We start from the raw sequence: 24,141 nt of genomic DNA, 5'->3' as shown, positions 1-24,141 counted from the left end.
ACAGCCATTTTATTACAAGAATACTACAGAGAAATCTGCAGGAAAGCAAATCATGACTCTGCTTTGCACGGTGCCTTCTCAGATGTGGTCCAGAAGAAGCATCCACTTGCATGCAGTAAGAGAGGGAAACAAGAATTTGAGTACATATGATTGTCATTCATTTCTTTAAGTCCTTTTCATTTGTTACCATCTCCTAGAGAAGTATTAGCTAAACTTGACCCAAATCCAGGCAAAGGCAAAATTATCTATTACTTCCCAGCCAAGATACTTAGATTTATTGGTCAGAATAGAGATATTAAATAAACACACCAATATTTTCAGCAAGGCAATAGCTGACCAAACATTATCTTATTTTCCCTGTAGCCCACACTCCAAGGTGTGAGTGCCCATACTCATACCTATCCTATAATAATAGCCCAACATTATGAATATCTTGCCCAGAGAATGAAATAGTAATATTATTAGAGCCAGACCTCACAGCAATTGTGCCAATAGAATGTGCTCCTAATTAATTTTTAAAGCAACTAATAGATATTTTAAGCACCAGTTTTTTGTGTTGTTTTCTGCATTCTTTGCATAAAAGTTTGGACATTTTGGAAGCCTTCATATTTTGTGAACCGAAACATAATGCTTGTATGTACATACTCATGGAGACCTCCTGCCTGAAGCTCCCTTTCAAAGAAAAGCCTGAATATTGAAAATTCAGCAGATCTGGTTTTTAAAGTTGAGCTTTTCAAGGGGATGGGTAATCTATCATAATGGAACATTAACTTCGCTTTAAATGCATATACTTATGTTCTGGTTTTATGACACCATTATGATCTTTACTCCTAGTGTTGTTATTCTGTGATCAGAGTGTGAAAAAACTGCAGAGATAAGTGACAAAGTTGTGCTGCCAGTTAGTTGGGGGTTTTAAAGTTATTTGCTATTAGATTTTTAATACAACATAAAACGGCAGCTATTATCTGTCATTGTCAAAGAAATGTAGGCAGTGGTTCACACAATTAAAGTAACTGCAATTTACAAGAGATTGGATTTGCTTTCTCCATAGTTCACTTCAAATGAAATGAATCAAATAACTCATCCACTTTTTAAAAACATATCCTTTGACTTGGGTCTTCTTTCTGCATGAGAGGTAAGACGTGGCTGGGATGCTGTGTGGATCAATCTAGGTGACCTGAACAAAGTGAAAGAAAGGTAGCCCTAGCATTACCTCCTCTATTTTAGGGTGAATGGGTAGAACTATCCATTTTGGGGTGAATGGATAGAACTCTGAACCTTTCCCTTCCTTCTAATGCAATTTCCCACATATTATTTTTATTTCAATTACTACTTCATTCCTTTAGATTCTTATTTATCAGGGAACCCTAATTGCACAGTCAATCAAAAAATATTTATTCACAACTTACAATAGATCAACCATTGTTCTTGTCTCTAGAGGCATGTTTCTCCAATTATTTTAGAAATCCTAATAAAAAAAAAATCTATTCCCTGACATCAAGGTCTTATAACAGATGGAAATGCAGATGGGAAACAGCAGATCCAGATTTATGGTCAATAAAAACCTGAGCAATGATTTGTGTCACTTCTGGGATAAACTGTTTAATTGACAATGCTCTTCTCTCTATCCGTATCTTCTTCAAACATGGCAAATCTTGAAACTTCATGTTGAATCGGTAGTATCGTAAAGTGCTAGCATCTCTATAATGAGTAGGACCTACTTGCCAATTCACACTGGACATGTAGCATGAGAAAAAAATACACCCTTGTTGTTTTAAGCTACTGAGATTCAGGGGCCTGCTGTTACTAGAGCATAACCAGTTTATTCTGACTAATGCAGACACACCTTCCATATTTTTTTTCCATACAGCGGTTTGTTAGCATGCATTTCTTACCTCAAAAGCAGTTAAGAGTGAAAGAGGAAATCTAAATAAATAAATGAGTACAAATGGGCAATTCTAAGGACAGAAAAAACTTACAAAGAACCGTATTATAAGTAACTAGAGGCCCGGTGCATGAAATTCATGCACTGGGGGAGGAGGGGTGTCCCTCAGCCCAGCCTGCACCCTCTCCAATCTGGGATGCCTCGGGGGATGTCCGACTGCCATTTAGGCCCGATCCCACAAGGCAGTCGGACATCCCTCTCACAATCTGGGTCTGCTGGCTCCCAACCACTTGCCTGCCTGCCAGCCTGATCACCCCTAACCACTCCCCTGCCAGCCTGATCGGCACCTAACTGCTCCCCTGCCAGCCTGGTCGCCCCTAACTGCCCTCCCCTGCAGGCCCAGTTGCCCCCAACTACCCTCCCCTGTAGGCCTGATCACCCCCAACTGCCCTCCCCTGCAGGCATGGTCCCCCCCAACTGCCCTCCTCTGCAGGCCTGGTTGCCCCTAATTACCCTCCCCTGCTGGCCTGGTCACCCCAAACTGCCCTCCCCTGCCGGCCTGGTCCCCCCACAACTGCCCTTCCCTACTGGCCTGATCACCCACAACTACCCTCCCCTGGGGATGGCCATCTTTGACCACATGGGGGTGGCCATCTTGTGTGAGGGTGTGAAGATCAATTTGCATATTGCCTCTTTATTATATAGGATAAGACTTATTGACTCTCTATATCAGTGATGGGCAACCTTTTGAGCTTGGTGTGTCAAACTTCACCAAAAAATTGAGCATAACTCGGGTAGTGTGTCACTTTGAGGAAAAAACATTATTTCGCGATATTTATAGTTTAAATAACATAAATGTATAATTGTTATATATAATTGTATTTAATAAACCAAAAACTAAATATTTAACTTACCTGCTTAGTGACTTCTTTGTTCATCCATCAGTTGGTTTCTTTTGTTGGTCTTGATATTATTTAGCTTGTGTGGGATGCCGTGAACTAAGATAAGTGAGGGGAAGGGGGAATTCTTTAACTAACCTGCCTATTAGTGACTTTTTTGTTGCTGAATTTCATTGGCTAAATCTTCAATTGAAGGTTGGTATTTTGTACACTTCAGGCCCAAGCAAGCGCTACTAACTTCATCTGTCAATCTGTTTCTTTTGTTGGTTTTGATATTATTTAACGCTGAGAATAAGACCTCACAAAAGTATGTAGAGGGAAAAATTGTGAGTAAAGCCATTGCTATATTTTTCAGGGTGCTAAAAGTGTCTGGTAGTTGGTTCCAGGCACTCCATAGTGGCACTCCTCTTGATTCTCCAAGCGGCACCTTTCCAGATTCTCAAGCTTTGACCTCAAGTCGACAAACACCTGAGCCCAGATACTATCTTGAAATTCTGCAAGTTGCATCTCCAAACCATCAATTTGCATCCATTGGAAACTATTTAATTCCAAACTACTGTAGACTACTACATCAGGATACTTAATTATTTTCATGGTCTGTTCTAGACTTCTAAATTGACTAAATCTATCACTAAACTGGTCAAGTAATGAGTCTAAAACATGCTGGTACTTCATATGCAAGAGTTCCATTTCATTTTGTACAGCGGCACTGGCCTTCTCAAAATAATTTGTTACTCAAGGAAAATACTTACAAGTTTTAGTTTCTACATCTCGCTTGAAAATTTTAACTTTACTTTCAAAAGCTTTTATGTATCCAAACATAACGTCAATGCTTTTGCCAAAACCTTGTAACTTTAAGTTCGTTTCATTAATATGAACAGAGAGATCTGTAAAAAATATCAGGGTGTTGACCCACTTATCATCATTAAGCTGAGGAAAGTTTCCCAGATCCTTATCATCAAGAAATACCTTAATTTCTTCAAAGCACTCCACAAAGCACTCCACTCAAGAACTTTGCCTCAGCTCAGCCATCTTACATTATTGTATATCAGTAGTCCACTGTAGGTGGAATCAACCTCCAGTAAAAGTGCCGAAAATTCTCGCTTGTGAAGGGGGCGAGCAGCTATTAAATTAACTATTTTTGTAACGACTGACATTAAGTCGTTTAAGTCAGTGAATCCTGCCTTGGCACATAAAGCCTCCTGATGGATAATACAATGAAAAGGCACAATCGGTTGTCCAATAGCTTCTGTAAACAATTTGACAAATCCGACTTTTTTCCCCACCATATTTGGTGTCCCATCTGTCGTCACTGACACAACTTTAGAGATATCAATGCTTAAGTCATGAAATGTTTGTATAACAACCTTACATATTTTGCTTCCTGACTTACTTGTTGACACTGATACTAACTTTATCAATTCTTCTCTCATTGTGAGACCATCAGAATATTGACCAATAATGGCCAACTGAGCATGTGATGTGACATCAGTAGTTTCATCAAGAGAGATCAAAAAATATTTACACTTCCTTATGTCTCTCTTTAATTGATGTTGGGCGTATGTGTTCAGTCTCATTATTCGGTCTTTTACGATATTTCTACTGAGTAGTAACTCAGATATTCTCTTAATAATTGCATCTTTATTCTGCATATCATGAAATAGAACTGGTGCACATCTTAGGAGAGTTTCTTTAATAAATTCTTCCTCACTGAGCGTTTTTTCCATGCTGAGCTATAGAGTGAGCAATGCTCAAACTTGCAGATGTTAAATTTGTAGAGCCTTTCATAAATTTAAGGATGGAATTAGATTGGCTCTTATAAAGGTGTAGCTGCCTGGAAATGTATTCCTTCCTTTCATCCTCACTTTTTTCCAAGAGCTGGAAATGATTAGTTTCAAAATGTCTATTTATATTCCACGTTCTGCTTACTACCGTTTCAGTACATAGAACGCAAAATGATCTTCCATTTTTTTCTATAAAGCCATACATCTCGGTCCATGTCTCTTGAAAAGGTTGGCCACTGCTACTACCACTTCCTTTACTTAACCTTAGTTTTTTAGTTTTTGGGTTCTCCATCAGGGGGGCAGTGACAGAAGATAGAATTATAGATAGCTTGTTAGGCCTGCAGGCAATTAGGGGTTAACTAGCCTAACTAACCACAAAATGGTGCATATAACTGTCTTTTAGGAAAGGGCAGGGTTAATAAGCAGAAATAGGGGTTAATAAGGATGCACAACAGTAATAGTGGTGAAATGGAGTCTGTACTATGGAGCAAGATGGTGTTCCTTATGTGAATTAAAATGGCCGCCGCTATTTCTAATGGCGGGAAACGGCACCCATAGCACGCCACAAACCCTCGTCTCTCCCAGCCTCCCCCTCACTTATCTCAGTAATGATGGATTAGAAATCCATGACACCCCAGAACAGTAGATAATGGTTGCTGTGGTTAACTGTTATTTGGTTACTGGTAATGGCAGGGCCCCCAGAGATGGTCCCCCACTGCGTTCCGCTGCTCCCTGCTCTGCCAGCAGAAGTGAGGGCAAAGATCCCGGCTTAACCGGAAGTCCCAGAACTAGACGCTCTGTGCCGGACTTCTGTTGTTTTGGCCTACAGACCTCCGGCACAGAGTGTCTAATAGGGGAGGATGAAACATTTGCGACTAGAGTCTTGGAGTTAGAGTCTAACTCCAAGACTCTAGTCGCAAATGTTTCATCCTCAGGAGCAGCAAATGTTTCATCCTCGGCATGCGGCCGCCTCAGCGGCCGCGTGTCATCAGAAATGGCTACACGTGTCAGTGCTGACACGCGTGTCATAGGTTCGCCATCACTGCTCTATATGTTAGTTACTATGCTTAGAGTTTTCCATGTGAAGATCTACAAATTGAGCTTGCCAAGCAGAGACAACAGCAAAAGCAAAGACCATAGACCGCAATGAGCTTGGCATGCTATGGAACAGAAAAATAGGTCAACAGCAATTAAAACATTGAAGGGTAGGGGAGAGTGGTGAAGGATGAGGAGTAAGCGATGGGGTCAGATAATTTGATAGGATTCAAGCAGGGCTTGTAAGTCATGGGAAGAACTTCAGATTTTATTCTTGGTGCAGTGGAAGCCACTGGAAAGTTTTAAGCAAAAGATTGCATGACATGATTTGCATTTCCAAAAAATCACCCTGACTCTTTGGGGGACAGTGGAGAGGAGCAAGGACAAGCAACTATAGAGATTAAAAAATAAATTTCTCATTGAACATTCTGGGGTTTAACTTTCATCTTTCGTCCATTTTATTTGCATGATCTATATAGTTAGTCATACTTAATCTAGGTTTTATGAAAGTGTTATTTCTCCAAAATTGATATTAATAAAAATACGTGCCTTTATGGTAAAATTGCAGCAATACTTTTTGCCTCATTTAAGGCTTTATTATGTGACAGCCACTGTGGTGCAAAGATAATTAGGGCAATATATCAAAGCCTTGTGAGAAATCTCTCCACGGTCTCCAACCCCTACTTTTCCAAAACCACTTCACCCTCTGTCCAATGAGTCCTCCCTTTGTCTTCAGCTACCATCAATCCTCTTCGTTTACACTGTTAAACTTTACAGGCTCAGCTATAAATACATCGACTTTCTCGGCTCCTTGTCCCTCCATCCCACTCTGTGTTTAGCATCATTGATCTAACCTTCTGAAACTGTCCTGGAGACTCAGCCCTGCAGGACTTGAGCCTCTTTTTGTCACTGTCCACAAGGTGTGTATGTGGGCAGTCAGGGGGAGGGAGGGTGTGAGGAGTAGACTGGGGTAGAATGGGAGGAGAAAATCAGATCATCAAGTTAGATGGAAACCATCAATGAGCTCAGCTGTGCTGTGGCTTCAGAGGAGCAGGGGGAAATCTAGTTCCCAGATTCTGTCCCATTATAGTGAATCTGCTAACCAGCATGATTCTCCATAAAATGGGGGATGAGTTAGCATGGTTTATTTACTTAGCATGGTTTAGTTCAACTAGCATGGTTTAATTCAGTTAGCCTGGTTTAGTTAAGTAATCCTGGTCCCCCACAACCTGGTTCACATTTCCATTAACATGATATATTAACTGTGAGTAACTACATAAAGTACAAACTTTGCTGCTAGCTCTTTATTTCACAGGTCACTAAATAAATAACAGAGGCATATCCTGATCGATGACCAATCATGTCACTTCTTTCAAAGCCTGTCAGTGATTGGTCACTGCACATCTGTTGCTCAATTCTTGCACAGAGAGCAAACCATGTGGTTGTGTTGCCTCCTTGTCTCCCACTGGTAAACCTGCATGACATTTTATAAAAATGGGTAATTGAAGGAGGGAATTGGCAAACAAAGATGCAAGTGCAACAAAGAAATGAAAAGTAACAATGCTGGAAATAAAATTCAAATTAAACATTCATGGAGCTATACAAGCAATAACGGATGGTGGGAATCTTGATGTTGCCACTTTAGCATGACGATGTACAGTCACAGTTGCTTAGAGAAGGCAAACTTACAGACATAAATGAGGAAAGGCTTGTGACAAACAGGATAAAGGTGTCCCAGAGGAAATGACTAATGCTAGCAAAACACTTCACAATAAAGTCACTCGTAGAGATACTTTGTGATACTGAAAGAGCCAAAGGTAAATGTCAAAAGCTAGTGGAAATTTGCCAAGGCATAGAAAAGATGCCTTGTGTACATCACAAGTTATACACAAGAAAAATAAGGCAAGCACTGTTCAAGCTATTTTTGATAATTTTTTACAAAGAAATAAAACAGAATTTTTAATGTTTGTAATATTTTACATTACAATGTACTAATATATTGGTTTTGCTTCTTTTCATTTCACTATCAATACATTTATAACCATCATCTATATAAAAGGTAAGAGAGTTTTCAGTGTTTGACAGAAATCCTTAAAGGTCTCGAAACAATCTTAAATTCTCCCATTCATTATGAGTATTTGCACGGTTTCTGCCTGCATGTCATTTTCAGTCCCATGATACTGCACAAAGCGAGAATGGCCTGTACTGAGAAATTCAGCTGAATCCATGTTGTCTACTCCCTCTATCCAGGGGAGATTGTAATTTCTGGTTTTTAGCAGGTGTACCAGTTAATAATGCGGATTTTGTAATCAAAGAAAACTCAATAATTTCAAGAGAAACATCAAAAGTTCTTTATTCAAAGTAATGTCCATCGCTAGCTACACACTTCCCCCATCTTTCAGGTAATTTGTGGATACTATCCCAATAAAACTTTTCTTGTTTTGAGGCAAACAATTCAGAGACCCAATTTTCCACTTCTTTGTATGTTTTCCTCAGAAAGTGTGTGTGCCATCGATCGGAACAAGTGGTAATCTGAAGGAGCAAGGTCTGGTGAATACGGTGGGTGGGTTGATACTTCCCAGGCAAGATCTTTTAACGTGTCTTTAACTGGTTTTGAAGTGTGTGATGGTGCATTATCATGAAGCAAAATTACTTTGCCGTGTCTTCTGGCTGATTCTGGTTGTTTTATGATCAAAGTGTGGTTCAAATTGATTATTTCTTGTCAGTAGCGATCAGTATTAGCGGTTTCACCTGGTTTTAGAAGCTCATAATACACCACACCTTCCTGATCCCACCAAACGCAGAGCATTGTCTTCTTTCCGAAGCAATTTGGCCTTGCAGTCGATGTTGATGGTTGATCTGGATCAACCCATGATTTTGTGCATTTTGGATTCTCAAAATAAACCCACTTTTCATCGCCAGTCACAATTCGATGCAAAAAAGACTTTCTTTTGTGCCGTTGAAGCAAATTTTACTGATGACTTTTCAGTCTTCCATTTGTCTTTCGTTCAGTTGATGTGGCACCCATTTTCCTTCCTTTAAAATATTTCCCATTGCTTGTAAACGATCAGGAATTGTTTGCTGAGCAACGTTTAATCTTTCTGCAAGTTGTTTTTGAGTTTGACACGCATCTTCATCCAATAACGCTTGTAATTGTTGGTCTTCAAACTTTTTCGATTGACCTGGACGTTCGTTGTCTTTCACATCGAAATCATCACTTTTAAAGCATTTAAACCAGCGTTCACAAGTATCTTGAGATGGAGCATGGTCACCATAAGCTTCCTGAAGTATACGATAACTCTCAGCAGCACTTTTCTTCAAAATAATGAATTAAAACTTCCCGCAAATGCTTTTTTTTTTTTTGGCACAATATGCAACATTTTTAAGCGTTAAAATATCTATGATGTTAACACCTTCAGAAAATTTGACATATGAAGTTTTGAAGCTTGTTGTCAATACAACAAAATAGCATCATATTAAATCGCATATATATCAACATATGTGTAACTCCAGCTATTGTAAAAAATCCGCATTATTAACTGGTACACCTGGTATGTATTTTGTCTTAGAAACTTGTTCTCTAATGCTTAGAACTCATGCTATTCTCTAATGCTGTGAAGTGATTTCAAATGCAATCATTTCATGAGGATAACCTAGTAGAATAGAGGGATTGGATATGATACTCACTCAACTCCTTTAAAAATTTCTCCTGTTAGCTAAAGACTGGTTCATTTCTTTAAAATACTATGCAATACTACAAAACACTATGCAATGTGATTCCATTTTTGGAAAATACACATATATATGTACATATGCATATATATATATATACACATGTTGTCATAGTGAAGGACATAATACAAATGTCAAGGATAGTTCTCTCTGGGTGGAAAAATTATGGAAATTTTTTCTGTTCTCTGTGTCTGGTTTGTCTGCAATTGGCAGGTAACACTTTTTGTAGAAAGGCTCTTTCAAAAAAAATCTGCTCTCTTACATTCACTCAATATTTTAGTAACAAAATGAACACTGAAGCAAACATTAAATTGTGTTTTTTAACTCTACCATTCAATTTGCTTTTCTTCCAATCTTAGAGTTAGAACATTTCCAAATAATCAGGCATCCTTGATGGTGCTAACTTTCTGAAAAAAAAATGTGTATATATGATCAACTATTGCATTATCAAAGCTGCGGCACATGGGAATTTAGACGCACTCCAGGAGATTCCAAATTTAAAAGCTCAAATTTCCTTGCCTCTAGCTTTTAATATGCCCAGTCCCAGGCGATGCCACACCCTGATTCTAATGGATTGAAGAAAACATCTGTGTCATGTAGATGCCATTGCCTGGGTGTGATTAGTTGAAAAGCGTTGACAAAATCCACGTGGTTAAATAAATCAGAAAAATGATAACCAAGAAACAGATGTTTACAATCTTCCATCACAGTCACATAAACATAACCTGTCAGGAAAACAGTGCCTGCTGTATTGTCTTCACACTCACACACTTAAACAAAAAATGTTAAGCTATTTGTTGAGCCTTTATTATGCACCAAGTCCTATGCTTAACACTTAAAATTCATTTTCTTATTTAATCCTCACAAGAACCTTATAAACAATACTATTATTTTCACTTCATAGATTTTATGGGAAATTGCTTCTCAGAGATGTTGAGTAATGCATCCAGGGTCAGACACCCAGCCCATAATAATAACCACTTAGTGAACAGGAATACGTGGTTATATGTCAGGGTTTTCTTCTCTACTTACTTAGAACTATACTATTCTTGGTTTAAAAAAAAAAAAACTTTAATCTGCAAACAACCAACAAAACATGACATAATAACTAGCTGTAAAACAAACAAATGACTGTGGGTGAAAATGTATTGTAAAAAAATTCACGTGCATGGATTTATTTTATTAACTTCCTACATAATTGCCAAGTGCTTACAGGAAGGCAGCACATTTTTATTTAAAGCATGAAAGTTTTAGCATGGTTCTTAAAAGCAGCTTCGGATAAAATTTGACAAAAATAATAAGAAACACTAAGGGGTAGTTAAAATAACTTTTTAGCTTTACTAAATAAGGGAAATGGTTTTGCTGGGCCAAAAATACTCTGTTAACTAGAAATCATGTGAGAACAGCAAAGTCAACAAACAGCATTCTTTTTAGACAATTTAGTGTTACCTCTTACCTCTTCAAACAGACAAAATCTGTCTTGTCTGGTGGTTCTTACTGAGGACATTCTCCCTGAACTTTCATAACGATCCTTCTTGCTGTGATTGCCGGTTCTCTCTGCAGAAGCTCAAAGCCCCCTTTTTTCAACCTCAATCTTCCATCTCTGACCTTTTAAGTCTTCCTGAAATCAAATTGCCAAATCCTGTTTTCTCCTTGCGGAGCATCGCATAAGCCTCCTAATGTAATTTAGACTGACAGGGCTGAGCTGCAATTTTCAATAATATATCTGCAGATGAAAAGAAGGGTGACCTGAGGGGCACGCCACACAAGTTTGCCATGGGACAAACCAGACTGGAGAGGGCCCATCCCCATCCCTGGGTGTTGCCACCACCATCACTACCCACTTGCAATGGTGACTTGCTCCTGGCCTCCGCTGCTGGTGCTCAGGCCCCTGGTTGTATGAAGGCAGGTTATTCTCATTAATAATAATGGCTAATATTTACAGAGTGCTCAGTCTGTGCCAGGCACCTCACCAAATGTTTTTATATGACGTTATAGTACTTACCTAAATAAATTGCATATCTATGTACTTTCCATATTCAGGGAGATTAGTGGGCTTACTCAGTGATTAAGAGCAAAAACGGTACTTTGTTCTCATCTCTCCCTCTTTCTGTCACCAATAAACTTTTACTGAACACCTACTATGTGTTAAGAATTGCACTAAGTACAGACCTCACCTTTGTGGAATAACAATTTCTTCAGAGCAGAAACATACAAATAAATAATGTAATATAAATATATTAAGAAACATGTATGATTCACATACCATAAAATTCAGCTTTTTAATATGTACAACTCAGTGATTTTTAAATATATTTACAATGTGCAATCATCACCACCATCTAGTTCTAGAACACTTTCATCACCCCCAAGAAGAAACCCTGCACCCACTAGCAATCATTCTCCTGCCGCTGCCCACCCCATCCCCCGACCACGACCAGTCCCTGGCATCCACTAATCTACTCTCTGTCTCTATGGATTTGCCTATTCTGGGCATTTCAAATAAATGGACTTATAACAAAAAGAAATTTGTAGAAAGTAAGCATATTTAAGTAATGGGGGCTATTTTATTTTTTTAAATATATTTTTATTGATTTCAGAGAGGAAAGGAAAGGGAGAGAGAGAAACATCAATAATGAAAGAGGACCATTAAGTGGCTGCCTCCTGCACAACCCCCCACTGGGGATTGAGCCCCCAACCGAGGAATGTGCCCTTGACCGGAATCGAACCCGGGACCCTTCAGTCAACAGGCCAATGCTCTATACACTGAGCCAAACCAGCTAGGGAAATGGGGGCTATTTTAATCTGCCTACATAAATTAGTTAAAATAATCTTCAACCTTCTGCTTTGTTATTAGAGTTCTGTGTTGGGGTGGTCTGGAGGAGAATTTCTATCTGCAGTATCCTTGCTATAGAGCCATCTAGAAAGAATGAACCACATCTAGATATTAATCACTTTCACATTCAATCTTATATTTGACACCCGGCTCCCAGGCTCTTTCTTTATCCAAGGTCAGCTGCCACTCACACAGATAAATTATGTTTGAGAAGAATATTTATGAATAAATGATAACATATATGAAACACCAAGCAGAAAATTGTATATGAGTTAAGAGCCCAGGTTGGGGGGGAAAAAAATCCACTAAACACATATATGCAAAGTAAAATATTAGGAGGAAATGTGACATAGTATTAGAATGATTGAAGGTTTTATTTTCATCTATATATCATTCTATATTGTGCAATTCTATAAATATAACCACTTAGAAATTTTATAGTCATAAAAAGTAAATATTTTATATGAATGAAAATCAAAAGAATGATTGTAAAGTCTGCTTGTAATTATTGTTTTATTGAGTTTAGCAATGTACTAGCTTATGAGGTATGATTATATTATTTTCAAGTGATTTCTTTTTGTTGAAAATCCAAAGAAAACAGAGAAACAGGTCTTGCTACGTAGCAGTGCCTAAATCTAAACAGATCGCAATCACTATTTTGTCATCAGACTTGAGTTCACATACAAATGGCTTCTTACAGCCCTGGCCAGTGTGGTCAGTGGTTGGTGTGAGGTGTGCACAGATTTAATCGCGGTCAGCGATGTGTCTCTCTCACATCGATGTTTCTCTCTCTCCCCCACCCCCCCTTGCACTCACTCTAAAAATCAATTTTTAAAAAAAAAATGGCCTCTTACTAACTACATGTTGAAGAGTTAGTACCCTTCTTTTGAAGACTATCATTCTCCTCAAGGTCTTTCTTCTTTTCAACTTCCTTGATAAGAAATTTAGAATCTTCTCCCCATAGACATGTACCCTAAAAATTCGTATTTTAAAAAGTACATTTAAAATATAAGAAGTACTGGAGCTGGTGATGGAAACAGGGAGTGACTTCAAAGGGTCACAAGTCTTTTTGGAGCGATGGCAATGCTCTGGAACTCATTGTGGTGGTGGTTGCATAACTCTGTGAACTTAACTAAAAGTCATTGAACTGTACACTAAAACCAGTACAATTTATACTTCAGTAAAGCTTAAAAATGTTTTAAAAGTGTAATTGCACTGGATATAGGAAAGAATTACTATAGCCTAGGAAAATGTTTAAGGAATTCTGGAAGCTATTAAGGAATCAAGATTATATTGAAAGGGATATCAGACCAGTGGGCTCAGCTACAATATTTGGAAGGCCCAGTGCAAAATGAAAACCCAAGCACCCTTATTTAAAAATCATCAAAAATGTCAAGATGAACATAGGAGAGCATCTAATCAGGCACAGCGCCCTTCTGAGTGCTAGGCTGTGTGGAACTCAGAATCAGCTTTTTAATTTCCACAAAGTGAAAATGCTGAGGTTTTGATTGGAAAGGCATTAAATCTGTAGATTAATTTGCAGGGAGTAGACATCTTTAAAAGTTGAATTTTTCCATCTATGAATAGGTTCATCACTCCATTTACTTAAATCCTCTATAATTAGCTCAGTAATGTTTTGTAGTTTTCCTTCTTGAGGATCTTCCTAAGTATTTGATCCCTTTTGGTGCTATTTATAAAAGACACTTTTAAATTTTATAGTTGCTAATATAAATAAAATTGATTTTTTATATTGACCATATCTGTAGACTCAGGATTTTCTACATACAGTAAGTAATATATTACCTGCAAATAATGACAGCTTTATTTATTCTTTTCCAATTATGCTATTTTCCCCCCCTTATTCTGCTGCTCTGGCAAGAACTATAGTACAATGTTAAATAGAAGTTGTAAGTGCAAGAATTCTTGTCTCACTCATTCCTGATAGACATTTCATAGGGTATGCCTAAATCAATTTATTAAATTACATTATACAAATTTTCAACATAGTTACATGATTTTACACTTCCAATAGCAGTGCAATAGTTCCAGTGGGAATACTGAGCACCTGTACATACCTAGACCTCTAATAGTCTGTTTTAATATTTAATATTTTCTGTATTCTCCCTTCCATTTCAGAATTCAGCCACTGGAAGAGACAAACAAAACTATTACAGTGATTTTTTTCTGAGAATGAAGTGAGACTGCAGAGGGATTGGGAGGGATTGGGAAGGGTTGGGCAGGAAGCAGGATTCAGGAAGAGATGCTTGGTTTTCTCTGTTACATTGTTTATATTGCTAGCATGTGCTTGTGTATTATTTGTGTGTATTTTTTAATTTCTTAGGCAAAGAAATTAGGAGAAAGAAAGGTAAAAGAGAAATAGTATTTAAAATAAACAAGCATGAAAACATTAAAATTACTTAGGTGTACCTAAGAAAAGTGCATTTCTACTTGACAGTATCTTGGCTAATGCCACCGAGAGAAAGACCAAGTGTGGGATGGACTCCACAAACCGGGGTCTGACTGCATCGCGGGCCATCCTCAGAGTCTGAGGCCTTGCTTCACACTCCAGAGAGGCCGTGTCAGAATAATATAGAAAGAGGCTTGGATCTTCAACTTGCACTTCATTTGAAGTTTTTATTTTAGCTCTTTTCAAAATGTTTGGATATCAAAATGTGAGTTTATAATGTTAAATAATGACCTGGATCTGAATGTTTGTTTAAAAATTTTTATTTTCTTCTCAACAAAAGTTTCATAGTGATTTTTCACTGATGAAAACCCATATTTTATATATATTTTTTCTATATATTTTGAAGAATGAAATTAATGAGAATCCGGAAACCAAAAAGTATGTAATCTTCAAAACTTCACTGAAACAAAATCGTGTTCACATCCCCTCCACATTTTGAGCTGCTTTGGAGCTCTCTTCCAGAGCACAGAGATTTTACTGGGGAATATTGGAGAACTTGTCTGCTGACATGCTGTTAATTCTGTCTTATCAGCATTATTTTCTTTGGTGCAACAAAAAGAAAATTGCATATTTCCTGATTTTAAGTCCAATTTTTGTTACAAGTTTTGTGTACTTCTCTCTTCCTTGTCAAAAATTATCTTTTAAATAATGCAGAGTTCTTGCCTGGATGGTTTGGCTCAGTGGTTGAGTATTGACCTGTAAAACAAGAGGTCAGGGTTCAATTCCCAGTCAGGGTACGTGCCCTGATTACATGCTCAATCCCCAGTGTGGAGCATGCAGGAGGCAGCCGATTAATGATTCTCTCTCGTCGATGCTTCTATTTCTCTCTCCCTCTTTCTTCCTCTCTCTGAAATCAGTAAAAACATATTTTTAGAAAATTACTTAAAGAATGCAAAGTACTGATGTGAATCTAAATGCAATGGTGATGGAAACGGTGTTTGAGTGGATTTTCTGACTCCTCATCTTGACAGACTGGATGTGGGGCTGGCCTTCCACAGCCGAAGGACACCTGAGCCTGTCCTTTAACCGTGATCCTATTTCTAAGTCATCCCTCCCCACACTGGCGAGCTACTGCTCTATTTTAAACTGCCTCCCTGTTGTGTAAGAATAAAGCATGCCATTTCATGCAGTTGAAGAGGGAACTCAACCGGCCTACAGAAGGCCTGGTTTTAATCCTGATTAGTATCTACTGTTCAGCTTCGTGACTTAAGGCAAGTTTGACCGCATAAGGCCTCAGTTTTCTCACCTGGAAATGAGACATTTGCATTCGATAACCACTAAGGGCCTTCCCACTCCTAATAATCTATGTGAAGCTTTGAAAGAGAACTATTCTGGTAATTTCTTAATGATTCACATGAAATCTTATTAAAGGGAGAAATAAAATGATGTTAATTTTTTTTTTTATATTTGAAACAATAAAACAGGCTGGTGAGAACACTGGTATGTAGCAGTGTTAAATTCTGTGACATCTTTTGTTCAAAGGAACAATTTGAAAGGATGCCAGAAGTCTGTCTTTCCCCTTCACTCCTGGGCTTCCTGTACACCCCTCACTGCTAGAAATATGGGGAAGAATAAAGTCTTTAGCAACTGATTTCCAACTGAGCTTGTAAAACCCTAGAGTTCTATATATCGCTTCAGAGGTTCTGCAAATATTTTATCTGAATTTCACTTTTTAAAATATATTTGCATATTTTACATATAAAAGATGTATATCTTTATTCAAAAATATTATGTTCACTTATTCAACAAATACTTATGGAGTGAAAATTTTATGTTGAGAACAGTCTGAAGGTTTCAGGATCCAGAAATGAACAGAAACAAACAAAAATTCTTGACTTTTATTAAATTTACATTCTAGTAGTGGCAGCAAAAGAATTAACAAAGTAAAAATATTATATAATATAAGGCCAATGAAGGAAAATTAAGCAGAGGCCGCAAAATGAATCAAGAGGTTAGTGTAGAGCTGTCAGAGAAAGTGGCATTTTAATGAAGACTTGAAGGAGGTGGGGAGGAATAGATCAAGAGCTGATGCAAAGCCCTGGGGCAGGAGCAGCCTGGAGGGTGGGAAGAGCAGAGAAGCTCCCGGCACCCCAGGGAACAAAGGGAAGGTGGGAAGAGGAGGCTAGAGAAGGAATAGAGGCCTGTAAGTCATCAAAGGTCTCTGGCTTTTAACACATTGGAAACCTCTAATGCCTGAATCAAGCTGCCTGGTACAGTACCCGTGTGTGGAACTTTCCTGTATTCTTTTCATATACATTTGAATATAGAGTGAACAAGATTTTATTTCTGTACTGGTCTTGTTTAAAATAAGGCTTATATCTGCCCATTTAAGCAAAAACTATATATTTTTAGGATAACATATGTGGGTTAAGTTAAATTACATGCTCAGACAAGGCTTGGGTATACCTGCTTATGTCTTTTTTCCAGCAACAAGCAAATCCATAACATATTGATAACATTACCTTATAATTAGCTCTAACTATCATTTCAGGATTAGATTACTTCTAATCTGACTTACATTTGTTGATAAGGAATGAAAGCTAGTTTTGAAATGTTGTTATTCCATGAACGCAATATTTTTTTTAAATGTCATTTACATCTCTGAAGCTTCCAGAGCAGTTTATTAAAAGCATCTTGAGATGTCATAATAAGCTTCTATCTTTTACAATAACCTATCTAAATCAGTACTTTCTTTTTACTGAGCAACCAAACAAAATTCAATTACAAGACTGATGTGACTGCGAATACCATCTAGAACCAATATCAAATTATTATGTTCATTAGAACAGGCTCATGGATCTCACAAAGTGAATTAATAATAAGCAAATGCTATAAAATTAAAATTATAAAATAAATTTATGTTAATAAAACTGATCTTCATCTGGGTAATCTATGTGATTTTTGCAGAGTTGGTGCCCGATAAGAAACAGATGGAAGGTGATTCTGGAGCAATCATATGTGCAAGCAGGTAAGGAAGTACCTCTCTCCTTTCTAAGTCTTCATTTATCCCTGCCCCCACGTAAGTAGGAGAATGAGTCCTTCTCATGATTTGGAGGCCTATTCTTTTCTTTTTTTTATAAATATGTTTTTATTGATTTCAAAGAGGAAGGGAGAGGGAAAGACAGATAGAAACATCAATGATGAGAGAGAATCATTGGTTGGCTGCCTCCTGCACGCCCCCTACTGGGGGTCTAGCCCACAGCCTGGGCATGTGCCTTTGACTGGAATCGAACCCTGGATCCTTCAGTCCGCAGGCAGACGATCTATCCACTAAGCCAAACCGGCTAAGGCTTGAGGCCTATTCTTGATGAAGCCACTGATGCTAAAATCATTGTGTGAAAGGTTGTTGGGAAACAAGATATTTACATTATTTACATGATAACAAAGAATCACCTCATAGATTACTTCTTAATTTACAAAAGAGCAATAGTTCCTTCAGTAGAGAAAGATCTTTCATACACTACCTTAACCAAATGATTAAAGTTAATATCATGTGCCTCCAGAAATGATGAAATGGGACATATACAAACCACCTGTGAGTATTCTTGTCAACAAAATTTCTAATCAAATCATGAGGACACAGCAAGTGAAATCCAAACTGTGAGACATTCAAAGGCAACTGGACTGGACACTTCAAATTTTCTTGTCGTAAAAGACAAAAAAAGTGTGCTTCCAAATTAAGGAAAACTGAAAATAAATTAAATATAATACATGAAAATTGATTTCTTTTTCTTAAAGCTATGAAGGACTTTTTTTATGAAGGACATTTAAGGGGCAATTGAAAAAAAAATGTAGTATGTACTCTATGTTAGATATCGCCTATTGCATCACTTTTTAAATTCTTGGGAGTGAAAATGCCATTGTAGTAATATAGGAAAATGTCTATTCTTAAGTGATAAAAATGGAAGTGTTTAGAGGGAGAGTGAAATGGTGTTACAGTTTACTTTCAAATAAAAGATGTATATCAGGGGGAAAAATTGAAGAGGACATATATCACGTATATATGTAGAGAGCACACAAATGTTATAAAATATTAACAATTTGTGAATTTAAGTAAAGGGTATATGAGTGTTTATTGTGTCTTTCTTTTAACATTTCCTCAGGCTTGGAATTTTGCAAAACAAAGGTTGGGGGGAACAAAAGAGAGACTGGTGTCACTGAACAAAAGTCCGAATAATTTGACCTCAAAGTCACTTCCCAGATCAGGGGGATGTTTGCCCACGCTGTTCACCAAATGAGGATGATTAGCAGCGTTAGAGAGTCAAGAAAGCCTAAGTCGGACTGCAGAATGGCTGTGGACTAATTACCTTTCTCAAACCTCAGTCTAGGGAATCGTATTGCCTTAATTCACTAAAAAATGCCTGAACAAAATGTTAGCCCCTCACTCAAACACAAGAAAGAGATGTAGAGCACATGGAATTTAGCACCAAAGGAATTATGAACTGATATTTGCTCAGATTTGTTATGTTTATTTACTCACTCTAAGAAAAATATTTGCCTTTTGTAACGAGATTCTTTGAATTCACAGGAGAGCACCACTGATCCTGTAAATTTGGTTGTGGGGAGTTTAGGGGTGAAACAAATATACATTTTGGAAGCCTCAGTCATGGCCTCCAGGAAATATAGGCTCTTGGCTTTTTACCCTCAAGGCTCAAAGAAAAGATTTCAAATATTGTACAAGTTTCAACTGCCCAGACATCAGCATAAAGGGAGCATTTATGTTTACAATGGGACTCTGACTTTCCCATTCTAGCCTGCCCTGCGGTGCCAGATCCCTGAGTCCCTGGCTCACTGGCAGCATTTTAGCTAGGCTATTGGTATTCAAAGGGTCAAGAACTGAAGTCATAATCAGAAACCAAATGGAATAGGCATTCACCTCAACTGTCATTTGTAAGGCTGATATAAACAGCGAAACTATTGAACCTCTCTTCCTCTCAGCAGTGAAACAAATCTTAAAATATGGAGATCAAGGACTGCTGGAGATAACAGACACCGAAGAACTGAAACCTCTTAACAGCAGGTGGTATCAGTGGGGCTTGCCTTTTGAAAAATGTGCCAGATCCTTTTAGAACTCGGTTAAACACTTCTGGTTCCTATGGTGATGCTGATAATACTTTGTCAATCATTGTGATATCTAGATCCACATTGAGTAGTTTAAAAAGCACCTTGAAGGGCTTGAACATACTTAGTTTCTCCTCTAAATTGCTTGGTGTCCATTGTAGTTGTGATAATTGGAGGAGATATACTCAGTTTGTGAGAAATACTGATCAATGTTTGCCTCTTCTAAAGCTCAGAGAAAGAGAAGCCATAACCTGAGCCCCTTCACAATAGCCCCAGACACTAATCAAAGTCCACGTCTTCTTCTGTCTGGAAGAAACTAAGTAATTCATTAGTCTTTGGGCTGTGCCCAGACCTTCACTTAAGGAATGTCATCCATTGCTCTATTTCCTAATCTCAAGGATGGCAGTTTATTTGTCTGGTTCTTCCTTAATTAATTTGTTTCTTAGGAAGGGAATTTTCTAATAAAATATTGTGGAAACATTTTCACAAGTCCGAGGTAGGCATAAACCACCTGCCACTGATCCATATCAAAAGCTGGGGTTATTTGGTGTTAGATTAACCATCAACCACAAATTTTATGATTGAGAGGATGGAAAAGATGGGTTTTCTGTGTTTTTTCTTTCACTGGTTTTTGCAATTATTAATTTTAGTAACAGTAAATAGAATTTTGCCATGTTGTGAGATAATTATTGAATTTCCCAGTAGACAGAATTCCAGAAGTTTTGTTAGACTCATTTCTACAAAAGTCTGGATTGATTACTGTGTAGACTTTTGTGTTCCTCACTCTGAAACTTTGCCGGTTTCTCTTTTGAAGTTGGGTTGACACGCTGTCCTCCCAACTGGAGGAATCATTCCTCCTCAGTTCTAATCCCATTGCTCTTTAAAGCAACAGCACTGTTCCAGGGTTTTGATGGGAAAGGAGGCATTTTCCACGGGATTCATTAACAAGTTTATTCTGTGACCTCGGTGCCACTCTCAAGTTATTCTCAATGAGTTTGTGAAGATTCTGTTATCAAAAGTCATTATTCTTCAGAACATGGAAGATGTTCTTATGCATCTAACACACTATATGACTTACCTTGAAAAAATAATTTTAATACACTACCAAAAATATTTCAGAAAAGTATTTTTTACTGCTAATATAATTCCAAAGTAAAAAGAAAAACTAATTTTTATTTGCACTATTGAATGAGAATACCAAAACTTTTTAAAATTTTTTTATCTTATTTTTAATTACAGTTGATATATAATATTATGTTAGTTTCTAGTATACAATATAATAATTAGACATTTATATAATTTATTAAGTGATCCCCCCAATAAGTCTAGTACCCATCTGACACCATGCACACTTATTACAATATTATTGACTATATTCCCTATGCTGTACTTTACATTCCCATGATTGTTTTTATAGCTGCTCATTTGTACTTCTTAATCCCTTCACCTTTATGAGTGTGGTATTTATGGTTTTAGTTTATAAAGGATCATAAGTACATTTGCTTATTGTCATTACATGAAGTCAATACTATCTTTTGCCTATTTTCAGGTTATAATAATAGTAATAATAGCTAATATTAACTGAGCACTTATGGTTATGCCTGCCATGCCAACTCACATAATCCTTGTATCAACTTCATTAAGTAGAATCCATTACTGTTCCAATTTTGCAAATAATAAAACTAATGTCTGGTGAGGTGACAAAAGAAGGATAACAAGAAAGGTGTTCTGCCTGACTAGTTCCTGAGATCTTGATCACCACACTCCATATGCACCATTGCCAGCCACCCCTGCCCCCTAAATTTCACATTTCCTCATAGTTCATGTAAGTTTACAGATGTAGTAGTCTGCCAGGGGTGCCATAACAAAATACTATAGACTGAGTGGCTTAAACAACAAAAGTTTATTTCTCACAGTTCTGGAGGCTGTGGAGTCCAAGATCAAAGTGCCAGTAAGTTTCATTCTAAGGCCTCTTCTCTTGGCCTCCAGGTGGCTGCCATCTTGCCATGTGCTCACATAACCTCTCTTGGGGAGCTTGCAGAGTGAGAGAAAGCTCTATGGTGTCTCTTTTTATAAAGACACTGGCCCTATCCAATCCTATTTTATCAGATCAGGGCCCTACCCTTATGACCTGGTTAAACCTTAATGACTTCCTCTAAGGTTCTATTTCCAAATACAGTCACACTGGAGGTTAAGGCTTCAACATAAAAATTTGAGGGGAGATGAGACACAAACATTGTCTATCACAAGTAACACACCGTATTTGCAAAAGAAAATTAATCCAAGTTCATTAAAATGTTAACAGACAGGTACTTCTCAATTCCAAAATTTCCCCTTAAAAAAATTTTCTATGTCATATGTATTGCAGACTTCATGTGGATAAACAGATTTAAGAAGTAAGATTCTTCATTACTCATAGCAACTTGGCTAATTAGATGAATAACGAGGTGACCTTTGAGGAAAGCTGTATCAGAGAACAAAAGCAAAAATTTAAGCAAAACAATGAGCCCCTGCCTGAGTCACTGGGAAGTCAGCACTGATTAGACTCCAGATAAATTCATCAGCCAGTAGTGTTAAGTTGATACCTTCAGCCTGCCTGGAGCATACTCTACTTTCAGTTATTATGGTAGAAAAAAAATCATTAATCTACTCAAATGTTATAATCTAAGCACGTGTATATTTATGCTCTTGAAGAGATTAGCACACTGTTGGGTGCAAGGTCCTCAGCCAGGGACTTGACCCCTCTGGGTGCAGGAAATTGGAAGAACACATGAGTGACCGTAGGGAGGTGGGACATGCTTTATTACGACCAAAGCAGTAATGACTGACTGGTCAGTGGCACCTTATATACACGCTCAAACAAAAGAGGCCCCGTGACAATTAGTGATGTCCGTGCTACATTAACATACACGGGATATATAAGGGTGTGCTTGTGCAGTATGTATAGTGCTACTGCTGAGGCATTGCCCTCATGCATGTGGAGAGCAAAGGGGCCTTTAACATAGTAATACTGCTGTGTCAGTGCCTGCACACAGTGTATGGCAAGTGGGCCTTTAACATCTGGCGTACTCTGGTCAGGGCTCCCATGCACACACACACATTCCAAATAATATAAATAAAAAATGATCAGTTGTAACATTTTCCAGAAATGTAGTTTGCACTTCTTTTTTCATTAAGCCTAATCATTGAATGATTTATGTAGAAAAACAAGATTGGAAGTAAGCATGTGTATTATATATAGTTCTTGATTCACTAGAAAGAAGGTAACTAGAAACAAAGCTCCAAGGCCTCCATAAAAACATGTGCTCTGTTATATTTCAATTGTCTGACATGGTTCAGATCCTACTCAATTCATTATGATATTCTCTGTCAATATTTTTCACTAGCTCAGTGAAGCATACCACAGTATTTGAAACCATAGCCTGTAACTATTACTGTTACACAGCCTTCTGCTCCCACGATGGTGAATCAAGATATATGCTATGGATTTTCTCAGATGTATTCTTTCCACTATCCACAGTAGCAGGCTGGTCAAGCAGAGAAACCTCTAACATCTATGCAACTAATTTAGGACCTTCCATGGAGCCATAATCTCTATTAGCAGGTGCCAAATTACAGTGTTCCATGAGGAGAAACATTTTGCCCAGAAGAATATTGTGGCAGCCCTTGTAGAACTTCAATGTGATGGATGACTAATTGACTGAAAGTACAAGTCACTTACCAAATATATAAGAAAATAGGTAGATGGTAGACAGAGATGATAGATAGATGGTAGGTAGGTAGGTAGATAGATAGATAGATAGATAGATAGATAGATAGATAGATAGATAGATAGATAGATAGATAGAGCTTCCTAATTGTTTGCCAGACTTCCAATTCAATGGCAATTGGAAATGATAGCTCTCCTTTGGGACAGAGGAAAATGGCCTCAGTGCTGAATTTATTTCCTTTTGGTAAATGAGTTCACATTTTTTTCTCTTTATCCCCACTTTTTTATCTTGTTACTCTGTTACTGTTTCACAAAGAGTCAAGGAATATCATGCTGAGGGGTAAATATAATTCACACACCTCCAGCCTGCTAATTCTTTCCCAAACAGACTAACGAAGCACGTTTCCCTTTGGGTGTTGGAATCAAATGAATTGTAAGAAAAGGTTTTTGTCCTTTGTTCTGTTTTAATTCCATTCCACGTGGCCTGACTTGTTTGTCTTCTTGTCAACCTTCTACACTTACCTTGGCATTTCTCCTAATCAGCAAGCAGGACTACATAGGAATGTCGGCCTGTAAGTCAGTTAAGGTAAACCTAGCCACCTGCCTTCCTGTTAGGACTTCCTCAATGACTGTAAACTCACATCATCCAGTGCCAACCAGACAAAAATAACCACAGGATTCCAAACTGGCCCTTCCTCTGGGAGGATCACTCTCCCTCTCCCCATTCCTTTCT

This window comes from Eptesicus fuscus, chromosome 4, assembly GCF_027574615.1.
Source record: "Eptesicus fuscus isolate TK198812 chromosome 4, DD_ASM_mEF_20220401, whole genome shotgun sequence".
In the NCBI taxonomy this organism is placed as follows: domain Eukaryota; kingdom Metazoa; phylum Chordata; class Mammalia; order Chiroptera; family Vespertilionidae; genus Eptesicus; species Eptesicus fuscus.
This window is presented reverse-complemented; position numbering follows the sequence as displayed.